The following is a 13,784-nucleotide window of genomic DNA, read 5'->3' as shown; positions in this document are numbered from 1 at the left end:
TGCTTCCCCAAAGTCAAATAATACGAGCGAAAACCAAATTAACGCCCGCAAAAAAATATATATACAAAAGCAATTAGGGGACAGAATGTTGTTGTTGTTAGATGCCATCGAGTCGGTTCTGATTCATAGCTACCCTACGTACAATAGAACGAAACACTGCCCTGTCCTGCACCATCCTCACAGTCGTTGTTGTACTTGAGCCCATTGCTGCAGCCACTGTGTCAACCCACCTCATTGAGGGTCTTCCTCTTTTTCGCTGACTCTCTACTTTACCAAGCATGAAGTCCTTCTCCAGGGACTGATCCCTCCTGATAACATGTCCAAAGTATATGAGACGTAGTCTTACCATCCTTGCTTCTAAGGAGCATTGTGGTTGTACTTCTTCCAAGACAGATTCGTTTGTTCTTTTGGCAGTCCATTCAATATTCTTCACCAACACCATAATTCAAAGATATCGATTCTTCTTCGATCTTCCTTATTCATTGTCCAGCTGTCACTTGCATACGACCTCAGTCTTGAAGATGACATCTTTGCTTTTTAACACTTTAAAGAGGTCTTTTGCAGCAGATTTGCCCAATGTAATGCATCCTTTGTTTCTTGACTGCTGCTTCCATGAGTGTTTATTGCAGATCCAAGTAAAATGAAATCCTTCACAACTTCAATCTTTTATCCACTTATCATGATGTTTCTAGGAAGAAGGACTTGGCGGTCTACTTCTGAAAAGAATTACCCAGTGAAAACCTTATGAACAGCAGTGAAACATTATCTGATATAGTGCCAGAAGATGAGTCCCTTGGGTTGGAAGGCACTCAAAATACAACTGGGGAAGAGTTGCCTCCTCAAAGTAGGGTCTACCTTAATGACATGGATGGAGTCAAGTTTTCAGGACCTTCATTTGCTGATGTGGCATGACTCAAAACGAGAAGAAACAGCTGCAAACATCCATTAATAATCTGAATGTGGAATGCACAAAGTATAAATCTAGAAAAATTGAAAATTGTCAAAAATGAAATGCAGTGTATAAACATCAATATCCTGGGCATTAGCAAGCTGAAAGGGACTAGTATTGTCCATTTTCAATCAATCATATGGTCTACTATGCCAGGAATGAAAATTGAAAAGTAATGGCATCACATTCATTGTCAAAAAGAACATTTTAAGATCCTGAAGTACAATGCTGTCAGTAATAGGATGATATTCATATGCCTACAAGGAAGACCAGTTAATATGACTATTATTCAAATTTATGCATCAACCACTAAGGCCAAAAATGAAGAAATTAAAGATTTTTACCAACTTCTGCAGTCTGAAATGGACTGAACATGCAATTAGGACTGATTGATAATTACTGGTGATTGGAATGAAAAAGCTAGAAAAAAAGAAGTATCAGTGGTTGGAAAATATGGCCTTGGTGACGAAAACAATTCTGGAGATTGTGTGCTGGAATTTTGTAAGACCAATGACTTCTTTCTCCAACTACCTTTTTTCAGCAACATAAAGGGTGACTAGACACATGGACCTCACCAGATGGAATACACAGGAATCAAATCGACTACATCTGTGAAAAGAGATGATAGAAACCTCAGTATTATCAGTCAGAACAAGGCTAGGGGCCAACTGCATAACAGTCCATCAATTGCTCATATGCATGTTCCAAGCTGAAGCTGAAGAAAATTAGAAAAAGTCCATAAGAGTCCAAGTACAACCTTGAGTATATCCCACCTGAATTTAGAGACCATCTCAAGAATAGATTTGACACTTTGAATACTAACTACCAAAGACCAGATGAGTTGTGCGATGACATCAAGGACATCATACATAAAGAAAGAGGTCATTAAAAAGACAGGAAAAAAAGAAAAGACCAAAATGGATGTCAGAATAGGCTTTGAAACTTGCTCTTGAACATTGAGTAGCTAAAGCAAAAGGAAGAAATGATGAAGTAAAAGAGCTGAACAGAAGATTTCAAAGGGTAACTGGAGAAGACAAAGTGAAGTATTATAATGACATGTGCAAAGACCTGGAGTTAGAAAACCAAAAGGGAAGAACATCCTCGGCATTTCTCAAGCTGAAAGACCTGAAGAAAAAATTCAAGCCTTGAGTTGCAATATTGAAGGATTCTACGGGGAAAATATTGAATGACACAGGAAGCATCAAAAGACAGTGGAAGGAACACACATAGTCATTGAACCAAAAAGAATTGGTCAATGTTGGCTACCCAGTCAACTGACTGGAAGAGATTCATATTTGTGGCTATTTTATAGAAAGGTAATCCGACTGAATGCAGAAGTTATCAAACAATATCATTAATATCACACGTAAGTAACATTTTGCTGAAGGTTATTCAGTACCAGCTGCAGCAGATCATCGACAGGAAACTACCAGAAATTCAAGCTGGATTCAGAAGAGGATGTGAAACCAGAAATATCGTTGCTAAAGTCAGAGAGATCTTGGATGAAAGCAGAGAATACCAGAAGGATGTTTACCTGTGTTTTACTGACTATGCAAAGGCATTCGCTGAGCAGATCATAACAAATTATGGATAACATGCAAAGAATGGGAATTCCAGAATACTTAATTTTGCTCATGAGGAACTTGTACAGAGATCAAGGGGTGTTTGCTCAAACAGAACAAGGGGATACTGTGTGTTTTAAAGTCAGGAAAGGTGTGCGTCAGGGTTGTATCCTTTCACCTTTCATCATACTTATTCAATCTGTATGCTGAGCAAGTAATATGAGAAACTGGACTATATGAAGAGGAAAAGGCCATCAGGATTGGTGGGAGATTCGTTAACCTGCATTCTTCAGATGACACATCTTGCTTGCTGAAAGCAAAGAGGACTTGAAGCACTTACTGATGAAGATCAAAGACCACACCCTTCAATATAAATTACACCTCAACATACCAAAAAAAAAAAAAAATCCTCACAACTGGACCAATAATAAAAAGAATAGACACAAAAAAAGAAACAGAAGTTTCTAAGAACCTGCACAGCCCTGGGCAATTCATCTTGTTTTGAAACCCCACTACCTCCATAATTCTTTGTAGGGTTGAGGACACTGATAGAAGGAGAAACTGAGGCCCATATTATCAGATTCCTCAGTACGTACGAAAGACCACTGACCGACGTGGAACGCACCAAGAAAGAGATAAACAAGAAGACAGGGTGGAGACACTATGATCGTAAAATCAAAAACCCACTTCTGAGACATCAGTTAACCATGAATCTGCTTAAAGTTTACTTTGTGCAAAGAATTTAACTTTACCAAAAGGAATCTCATCTTTTACCCCTGTTTTCTAAGAAGATAATCATAAAGGTTCAGAGCCTCCTGAACCTTTACTGTGAAAATGAATGGGGGCTGGCCAGGCCAGAGAGAGCACCTAGTAACCTCATGTCCAGTCATCTCAGAAAAGGGCATGATTCCATCAATCACATTAAAATTAGCCAATGGTTACTTTTGTACTCTACGTCCTTCTTTACTCCTTAAAACTTTATTGTAACTGACCTAAAACATTCCTTTCTGTTTTTTTCCAAACAATAAGGTCTCTACGTATGCATACAGATCAGCTGCTTGAATAAACCCTTTATACTTTAATTTCTCTGTGCTTTGATTATTTTTTACACGGGTAAGGGGCTGTTGGTTCAGACAGTCAAAAAAACCTAAAATTTATCACAAATATCTCTGACATTAGTACTGAGAGTAGGAGTTCTGGGAAGTTCAAAAGGGGAGAGAAAATTTTGAAATTATAAAAGCCATTGAGATCATTTTTTTTGTATTTTTAATTTTTATTGTGCTTTAAGTGAAAGTTTACACATCAAGTCAGTCCCTCCCACAAAAACTTACATACACTTTGCTACATACTCCCAATTGCTCTCCCCCTAATAAGACAGCCCGCCCCCTCCCTCCACTCTCTCTTTTTCGTCCATTTTGCCAGCTTCTAACCCCCTCTACCCTCTCATCTCCCATCCAGGGAGGAGATGTCAACAAAGTCTCAAATGTCCACCTGATCCAAGAAGCTCACTCCTCATCAGCATCCCTCTCCAACCCATTGTCCAGTCCATTCCCTGTCTGAAGAGTTGGCTTTGGGAATGGTTCCTGCCCTGAGCCAACAAAAGATCTGGGGGCCATGACCACCAGGGTCCTTCTGGTTTCAGTCAGACCATTAAGTCTGGTCTTTTTACGAGATTTTGGGGTCTGCATCCCACTGCTCTCCTGCTCCCTCAGTGATTCTGTTGTGTTCCCCGTCAGGGTAGTCATCAGTTGTAGTTGGGCACCAACTAGTTCTTCTGGTCTCAGGCTGATGCAGTCTCTGGTTTATGTGGCCCTTTCTGTCTCTTGGGCTCATAATTACCTTGAGTCCTTGGTATTCTTCATTCTCCTTTGATCCAGGTGTGTTGAGACCAATTGATGCATCTTCAAAGGCTGCTTGCTAGTGTTTAAGACCCCAGATGCCACTCTCCAAAGTGGGATGCAGAATGTTTTCATAATAGATTTTATTATGCCAATTGACTTAGATGTCCCCTGAAACCATGGTCCCCAAACCCCTTCCACTGCTACTATGGCCTTTGAAGCATTCAGTTTATTTAGGAAACTGTTTTTGGTTTAGTCCAGTTGTGCTGACCTCACCTGAATTGTGTGTTTTCTTTCCTGTCACCTAAAGCAGTTCTTATTCTACTATTAGTGAATACCCCTCTCCCACCCTCCCTCCCCATACTTGTCACCATCAAAGAATATTTTCTTCTCTGTTTGAACTATTTCTCGAGTTCTTACAATACTGGTCTTATACAATATTTGTCCTTTTACAACTGACTAATTTCACTCAGCATAATGCCTTCCAGATTCCTCCATGTTATGAAATGTTTAACAGATTCATCACTGTTCTTTATTGATGTGTAGTATTCCATTGTGAGAATATACCCTAATTTATTTATCCATTCATCCGTTGATGGGCAGCTTGGTTGCTTCCATCTTTTTGCTATTGTAAACAGTGGTGCAATGAACATGGGTGTGCATATATCTGTTCGTGTAAAGGCTCTTATTTTTCTAGGATGTATTCCAAAGAGTGGGATTTCTGGATGGTACAGTAGTTCTATTTCTAGCTTTTTAAGGAAGCACCAAATCAATTTCCAAAGCGGTTGTACCGTTTTACAGTCTCACCAGCAGTATATAACTGTTTCAGTCTCTCACTGCCTCTCCAACATTTATTATTTTGTGTTTTTTTGATTAATGCCAGTCTTGTTGGAGATGATATCTCATTGCAGTTTTGATTTGCATCTCTCTAATGGCTAATGATCGTGAGCACTTCCTCATGCACCAGTTAGCTACCTGAATGTATTCTTTAGTGAAGTGTCTGTTCATATCTTTTGCCCATTTTTTAATGGGGTTATTTGTCTTTTTGTAGGTGAGTTTTTGCAGTATCCTGTAGATTTTAGAGATCAGACACTGATCGGAAATGTCATAGCTAAAAACATTTTCCCAGTCTGTAGGTAATTTTTTTACTCTTTTGGTGAAGTCTTTGGATGAGCAAAGGTGTTTGATTTTTAGGAGCTCCCAGTTATCTAGTTTTTCTTCTGCATTGTCAATAATGTTTTATATATTGTTTATGCCATGTGTTAGGGCTCCTAATGTTGTCCCTAATTTTCTTCCAGGATCTTTACTGTTTCAGATTTCACGTTTAGGTCTTTGATCCATTTTGAGCTCATTTTTGTGCATGGAGTGAGGTATGGGTCTTGTCTCCTTATTCTGCAGATGGGTATCCAGTTATGCCAGCACCATTTGTTAAAAAGACTATCTTTTCCCCCTTTTAACTATTTTGGGGCCTTTGTCCAATACCAACTGCTCATATGTGGATGGATTTATGTCTCGATTCTCAATTCTGTCCCATTGGTCTAGGAATTTGTTGTTGTACCAATACCAGGCTCTTTTGACTACTGTGGCGGTATAATAGGTTCTAAAATCAGGTAAAGTAAGGCCTCTCACTTTGTTCTTCTTTTTCAATAATGCTGTACTTATCCGGGGCCTCTTTCTCTTCCATGTGAAGTTAGTGATTTGTTTCTCCATCTCATTAAAAAATGTCATTGGAATTTGGATCAGAATTGCATTAAATCTATAGATTGCTTTTGGTAGAACAGACATTTTTATAATGTTAAGTCTTCCTATCCATGAGCAAGGTATGTTTTTCCACTTATGAAGGTCTCTTTTGGTTTCTTGCAGAAGCGTTTTGTAGTTTTCTTTGTGTAAGTCTTTTACATCTCTGGTAAGATTTATTCCTAAGTATTTTACCTTCTTAGAAAAAAAAAATAGGGTACTGTAAATGGTATTGATTCAGTGATTTCCTCTTCAATGTTCTTTTTGTTGATGTAGAGGAATCCAAGTGATTTTTGTATGTTTATCTGGTATCCCTATACTCTGCTGAACTCTTCTATTCGTTTCTGCAGTTTTCTTGAGGATTCCTTAGGGTTTTCTGCATATAAGATCATGTCATCTGCAAACAGAAATACTTTTACTTCTTCCTTGCCGATCTCAATACCCTTTATTTCTTTATCTTGCCTAATTGCTCTGGCTAGGACCTCCAGCACAATGCTGATTAAGAGTGGTGATAAAGGGCATCCTTGTGTGGTTCCTGATCTCAAGGGGATTGCTTTCGGGCTCTCTCCATTTAGGATGATGTTCGCTATTGGCTTTGTATGAACGTCCTTTATTATGTTGAGGAATTTTCCTTCTATTCCTAATTTGCTGAGAGTTTTTATCATGAATATGTGTTGAACTTTCTCAAATACCTTTTCTGCATCAATTGATAAAATCATGTGATTCTTGTCTTTTGTTTTATTTATGTGATGGATTAAATTAATTCTTTTTCTAATTTGAACCATCCCTGCATACCTGGTATGAATCCCACTTGGTCATGGTGAATTATTTTTTTGGTATGTTGTTAAATTCTATTGGCTAGAATTTTGTTGAGGATTTTTGCATCTGTGTTCATGAGGGACATAGGTCTGTAATTTTCTTTTTTTGTGGTGTCTTTATCTGGTTTTGGTATCAGGGATATGCTGGCTTCAGAAAATGAGTTTCAGAGTATTCCATCCTTTTCGATGTTCTGAAATACCTTTAGTAGTAGTGGTGTTAACTCTTCTCTGAAAGTTTGGTAGAACTGTGCAGTGAACCCGTCCGGGTCAGGGCTTTTTTTTGTTGGGAGTTTTTTCATCACCTTTTCAATCTCTTCTTTTGTTATGGGTCTATTTAGTTGTTCTACCTCTGTTTGTGTTAGTTTAGGTAAGTAGTGTGTTTCTAGGAATTCATCCATTTCTTCTAGGTTTTCAAATTTGTTAGAGCACTATTTTTCATAGTAATGTGATATGATCCTTTTCATTTCAGTTGGGTCTGTTGTAATATCGCCCATCTCATTTCTTATTCAGTTTATTTGCTTCCTCTCCTGTTTTTCTTTTGTCAGGTTGGCCAATGGTTTATCAATTTTGTTGACTTTTTCAGAGAACCAGCTTTTGGTCTTGTGAATTCTTTCAATTGTTTTTCTGTTTTCTATTTCATTTAGTTCTGCTCTAATTTTTATTATTTGTTTTCTTCTGGTGCCTGACGGTTTCTTTTGTTGTTCTCTTTCTATTGGTTCAAGTTGTAGGGATAATTCCTTAATTTTTGCCCTTTCTTCTTTTTGTATGTGTGCATTTATTGATATAAATTAACATCTGAGCACTGCTTTCATTGTGTCCCTAATGTTCTGATAGGAAGTGTTTTCATTCTCATTGGATTCTATGATTTTCTTTGTTCCATCCTTAATGTCTTCTATAACCCAGTCTTTCTTGAGGAGGGTATTGTTCAGTTTCCAAGTGTTTGATTTCTTTTCCCTGCTTTTTTTCTGTTACTGATTTCCACTTTTATGGCCTTACGGTCAGAGAAGATGCTTTGTAATATTTCAATGTTTTGGATTCTGCTAAGGCTTGCTTTATGACCTAATATGCGGTCTATTTTAGAGAATGTTCCATGTGCACTAGAAAAGACAGTATACTTGGTTGCTGTTGGCTGGAGTGTTTTGTGTATGTCTATGAGGTCAGGTTGGTTTATTGGGGCAGTTAGCTCTTCCGTGTCTTTATTGAGCTTCTTTCTGGATGTCCTGTCCTTCACCCAAAGTGGTGTGTTGAAGTCTCCTACTATTATTGTGGAGCTGTCTATCTCACTTTTCAGTGCTGATAATTTATGTATCTTGCAGCCCTGTCATTGGGTGCATATTTAAAAAGGTTATATTTTCTTGGTATATTGTCCCTTTAATTATTATAGAGTGTCCTTCCTTATCCTTTATGATGGATTTAACATTAAAGTCTATTTTGTCAGAAATTAATATTGCCACTCCTGCTCTTTTTCGATTGTTGTTCGCTTGATGTATTTCTTTTCCATCCGTTGAGTTTTAGTCTGTTTGTGTCTCTAGGTTTAAGGTGTGTCTCTTGTAGGCAGCATATTCCCACTCTCTGTCTCTTTATTGATGCTTTTTAGTCCATTCGAATTCAGCGTAAGTATGGATAAGTATGAATTTAGTGCTATCATTTTTATGTCTTTTTGTGTGTGTTGTTGACAGTTTCTTTTTCCCACTTAATTTTACGTGCTGAGTGGAGTATGTATTGTCCTTTCCTCATATTCTTTGTTGTTGATTTTGTTTCTGCTGAGTTTCTGTTTTTCTCTTGTATTTTATTTTGATTAGTAGGATAGTTTGTCTCCTTTGTGGTTACCTTACTATTTATTCCTATTTTTCTAAATTTAAACCTAACTTTTATTTCTTTGTATCACCTTATCTTCCTCTGCGTATGGAAGATCTATGACTCCATTTTTTAGTCCTTCTTTATTGTTTTGATGTTGTCTTCTTTTATATAATATTATCGCTGTTACCCTGTTTTGAGTGGTTTTTTTTTTATCTTGCTTTTTTGTTTGTTTGTTTGTTTCCCTGTCTAGGTTGACTTCTGATTGCTCTGTCCAGTGTTCTAGTCTTGGGTTGATACCTGATATTATTGATTTTCTAACCAAAGAACTCCCTTTAGTATTTCTTGCAGTTTTGATTCGGTTTTTACGAATTCCCTAAATTTCTGTTTATGCGGAAATGTCCTAATTTCACCTTTACATCTGAGAGACAGTTTTGCTGGATATATGATTCTTGGCTGGCAATTTTTTTCATTCAATTTTTTCTATAAGCCATCCCATTGCCTTCTTGCCTGCATGGTTTCTGACGAGTAGTCCGAGCTTATTCTTATTGGCTCTCCTTTGTAGGTGAGTGTTCATTTATCCCTAGCCTCTCTTAAAATTCTCTCTTTATCTTTGCTTTTGGCAAGTTTGATTATAATATGTCTTGGTCACTTTCTTTTAACATCTACCTTATGTGTAGTTCAATGAGCATCTTGGATAAATATCATCTCATCTTTCTCAATATCAGGGAAGTTTTCTGCCAACAAATCTTCAACAATTCTGTCCGTATTTTCTGCTATCCCTCACTGTTCTGGTACTCCAATCACTCGTAGGTTATTTCTCTTTATAGAGTCCCACATGATTCTTAAGGTTTCTTCGTTTTTTAATTCTTTTATCTGATTTCTCTTTGAATATATCAGTGCTGAGTGATTTATCTTCAAGTTCAGAAATTCTGCCTTCCACTCGCTCAAATCTGCTTGTCTTTCTATCGAGTTGTCTACTTCTGCAATTTTATTGTTAATCTTCTGAATTTCTGATTGCCTTCTGTCTATGGATTTTTCCAGCTTATTAAATTTTTCATTATGTTCATGCATAATCTTTTTAATTTTTTCAATTGCTTTACCTGTGTGTTCCTTGGCTTCTTCTGCGTATTGCCTCATTTCCTTCCTGATGACTTGAAGGGTTCTGTATGTTAATCTTCTGTCTACTGCCTCTGGTAATTCCAGGAATGCACTTTCATCTAGAAGATCCCTGGATTCTTTTTTTTTTTGAGAGCTTGTTGAGGTGATCATGGTCTGTTTTTTTATGTGACTTGATATTGACTATTGTCTCCTAGCCATCTGTAAATTATTGTATTAATTTATTTTATGTTTGCTTACTGTGTCATTTTTTTTTTTTTTTACTGTGTCATAGCTTCTTACTTTGTTTTATTTTGATATGCACAAATAGGTTGTTTGCGTGAACTAGCTTGATTATTTTCAGCTTTGGAACTCTGACGTCCTGTCCCCAGGTGGCTAGAGCTGTTATCAGGTATATCAGTCTAGGAGTCCATTCACTTTTCTTGTATGAATTCAGCTCAGGTGTCCAGGTAGCTGATCACCAACTGTGTGGTACAGGCTCTGTTCTACAGTCTTAGAGGGGCAGGGGTGATTGGTGTAGGTACCTCTATCTGGTTGCAGCAGGGGGTCACACTCTGAACAAGGCAAGTGGCTGAGAATCGTCCCCCATGTGTCTCTGAGGAAATTGTCCTTGTTCCCTACAGTGTACAGGTGGGTGGGTTCTGCAGATGGACCATGAACACCCAATGTTTTTGGTTGTAAGGACTGGGAGGTACCAGGTATCCCTGGACCCCTGTCACAGGTGTCTGGGTGACCTGAGTGGAGCTACGAGTCCTTAGGCTACTGATGTGGGTAGGTGAGGACACTGTTTCATAGGCAAAGCGATGTCAAACATCAAACACCCACCTCTCCACCACACAGCTGAAATGGTTGGAGTCTGCCAACAAGGGCCTATTCTCCTGAAATAGGCCCACACAGATCCATGCTGCAGAGAAAGGTACTCAAAGTCCACGGACCGTTTATGTCTGGACAGGAGCTGCTTCTGTCCTGAGCTCCCCCAGTTAGGGGAGCTAGCAAATTATCTTTTCCCCAAGTGCAAATTTATTCATTCTCCAAGGCCAGGAGGATGGCTCTAGGCACTCAAAAGGGCCTATCTCAGGCCCAGGCAAGTCAGCGGCTGATGCCACTTGGAGGGGGTGCGCAGTAAAATATACACAAGCACTTAGCTTTTTCTGAGAGCACCATTCTCTTCTGGATCCAGAGGTGTCAGTAGGCTGTGTGGCTGGCTGCTTCTCCCTGAGGAAACTGCAGCCCAACACTACTAGTACCAGCCTACCATTGCCGCTCTCGGGAATGGTACCTGAGGGCTCCCCATGATTCAAGTCCAGTAACTTCTCTCCACTTCTGAACCGTCTCTTCCTCCCACTGCCACTCAGTTCATTTTCTAAGCTTGCCTTTGATGTTCAGGGCTCCTAGCTTGTCATGAATATATTCATTTCACTTGTTTTTTCGGGTCTTTGTTGTAAAGATGGCTTGTCGGAAGCATCTGTCTATTCCGCCATCTGGGCTCCGCCTCCCATACTGATCATCTTTGATCCCCAAAAGAAAAACCCTACAGTTTCTCTTTTTGTTCTAGCCCAACTAGGAAAAAAGCTGAGAGAATTCAGAAAGAGTTAAAAAGAAAATGTAGAATGACTGTATTGGACACTGTCATTGATCTTACAACACTGATCTATTCTGATGGTTAGTTAAGGGCAGTCGTGATTACTTCATAAAAATTCCTGCTGTCAGTGAATAATTCAGCCAACAGGCAAGTAATTTCAGTCAGTTATCAAGGAAAAGTTTATTCATAGCTTATGAAGAGCAAAAGCAAGCCTCTCTTTACACTCCCATTTCCCTGCCCAGACATAAGGAAGCATAAGGCCATGATTACCACTAGAAGGCCACTTATGATCATAAAATGAAGAGCTAAGCATTGCTGTTGTCATGTACCCTCAAGTCAATTCTGACTCACAGCAGCACTATGTACAACACAACAAAACATTGACCAGTCCTGAGCCATCCTCACAATAATAGCTATGTTTGAGCCCACTGTTGCAGTCTACTGTGCCAATCCACCTTGTTGAGGGTCATCCTCTTTTTCATTATTTTCTCCATTTGTCATGCTGTTGCTTATTGGTCCAGTTGTGAGGATTTTTGTTTTATGTGGAGGTACAGTCCATACCAAAGGCTGTAGTCTTTGATCTTCATCAGTAAGTGCTTCAAGTTCTCTTCACTTTCAGCAAGCAAGGTTGTGTCATCTGCATATTGCAGGTTGTTAATGAGTCTTCCTCCAATCCTGATGCTGAATTCTACTTCATATAGTCCAGCTTCTCAGATTATTTGCTCAGCATACAGACTGAATAGGTATGGTGAAAGGATACAACCCTGAAACACACCATTCCTGACTTTAAACCATGCAGTATCTCCTCGCTCTGTTCAAATGAATGCTTCTTGATCTATGTACAGGTTCCAAATGAGCACAATTAAGTGTTCTGGAAACCCCATTCTTCACAATGTTATCCATAATTTGTTATAATCCATATAGTCAAATGCCATTGCATACACAATCAAATACAGGTAAACATCTTTCTAATATTCTCTGCTTTCAGCCTAGATCCATCTGGCATTAGCAGTGATATCCCTGGTTTCACATCCTCTTCTGAGTCCAGCTTCAATTTCTGGCAGTTTCCTGTCAATGTACTGCTGCAACCACTTTTGAATGATTTTCAGTAAAATGTTACTTGCATGTGATATTAATGACATTGTTCTATGATTTCCACTTTCTCTTGGATCACCTTTCTTTGGAATGGGCACAATATGGATCTCTTCAAATTAGTTGGCCAGGAAGCTATCTTTCAAATTTCCTGACATAGATGAGTGGCATCTCCAGTACTGTGTCCATTTGTTGAAACATCTCAACTGGTATTCAATCAATTCCTTGAGCCTTGTTTTTCGCCATTCCCTTCAGAGCAGTTTGGACTTCTTCATTACCATCGGTTCTTCATCATATCCTACCTCCTGAAACGGTTGAACATTGATCAATTCTTTTCGGTACAGTGACTCTGTGTATTCCTTCCACTGTCTTTTGATGCTTCTTTTGTCGTTCAATATTTTCCCCATAGAATCCTTCATTACTGCAACTCAAAGCTTGGATTTTACTTCAGTTCTTTCCGCTTGAGAAATGCCAAGCATGTTCTTCCCTTTTGGTTTTCTAACTCCAGGTCTTTGCACATGTCACTATAATACTTTGTCTTCTGTAGTCGCCCTTTAAAATCTTCTGTTCAGCTTTTACTTCATCATTTCTTCCTTTTGCTTTAGCTACTCAATGTTCAAGAGCAAGTTTCAAAGCCTATTCTGACATCCATTTTGGTCTTTTCTTTCTCTCCCGTCTTTTTAATGACCTCTTGTTTTCTTCATGTATAATGTCCTTGATGTCATTCCACAACTCCTCTGGTCTCTGGCCATTAGTGTTCAATGTGTCAAATCTATTCTTGAGATGGTCTCTAAATTCAGGTGGGATATACTCAAGGTCGTATTTTGGCTTTTGTGGACTTGCTCTAATTTTCTTCAGCTTCAACTTGAACTTGCATGTGAGCAATTGATGGTCTGTTTCCACAGATGTAGTCAATTTGATTTCCATCTGGTGAGGCCCACGTTTGTAGTCACAATTTGTTGTTGAAAAAAGGTATTTGCAATGAAGTCGTTCGTCTTACAAAATTTTATCACGCAATCTCCTGCATTGTTTCTATCACCAAGGCCATATTTTCCAACTACCAATCCTTCTTCTGTTTCCAACTTTCACATTCCAATCACCAGTAATTATCAATGAATCTCGACTGCATGTTTGATCAGTTTCAGACTGCAGAAGTTGATAAAAAAAAAACTTCAATTTCCTCATCTTTGGCCTTTGTGTTGGTGTATAAATTTGAATAACATTCACAGTAACTGGTCTTCCTTGTAGGTGTATGGATATTGCTCTATCACTGACTGTATTGTACTTCAG

The 13,784-nt window shown here is 38.6% G+C and overlaps 1 protein-coding gene across 1 annotated transcript in view; it reads right to left on the bottom strand.

Annotated features, from left to right (window-relative positions):
* The window catches only part of PTPN20 (protein tyrosine phosphatase non-receptor type 20), a 109,295-nt gene that overhangs the window by 75,362 nt on the left and 20,149 nt on the right, over positions 1-13,784 (bottom strand). The gene's annotated exons all lie outside the window — the stretch shown is intronic.

Source organism: Loxodonta africana, chromosome 16 (assembly GCF_030014295.1).
Source record: "Loxodonta africana isolate mLoxAfr1 chromosome 16, mLoxAfr1.hap2, whole genome shotgun sequence".
In the NCBI taxonomy this organism is placed as follows: Eukaryota; Metazoa; Chordata; class Mammalia; order Proboscidea; family Elephantidae; genus Loxodonta; species Loxodonta africana.
This window is presented reverse-complemented; position numbering and strand designations above follow the sequence as displayed.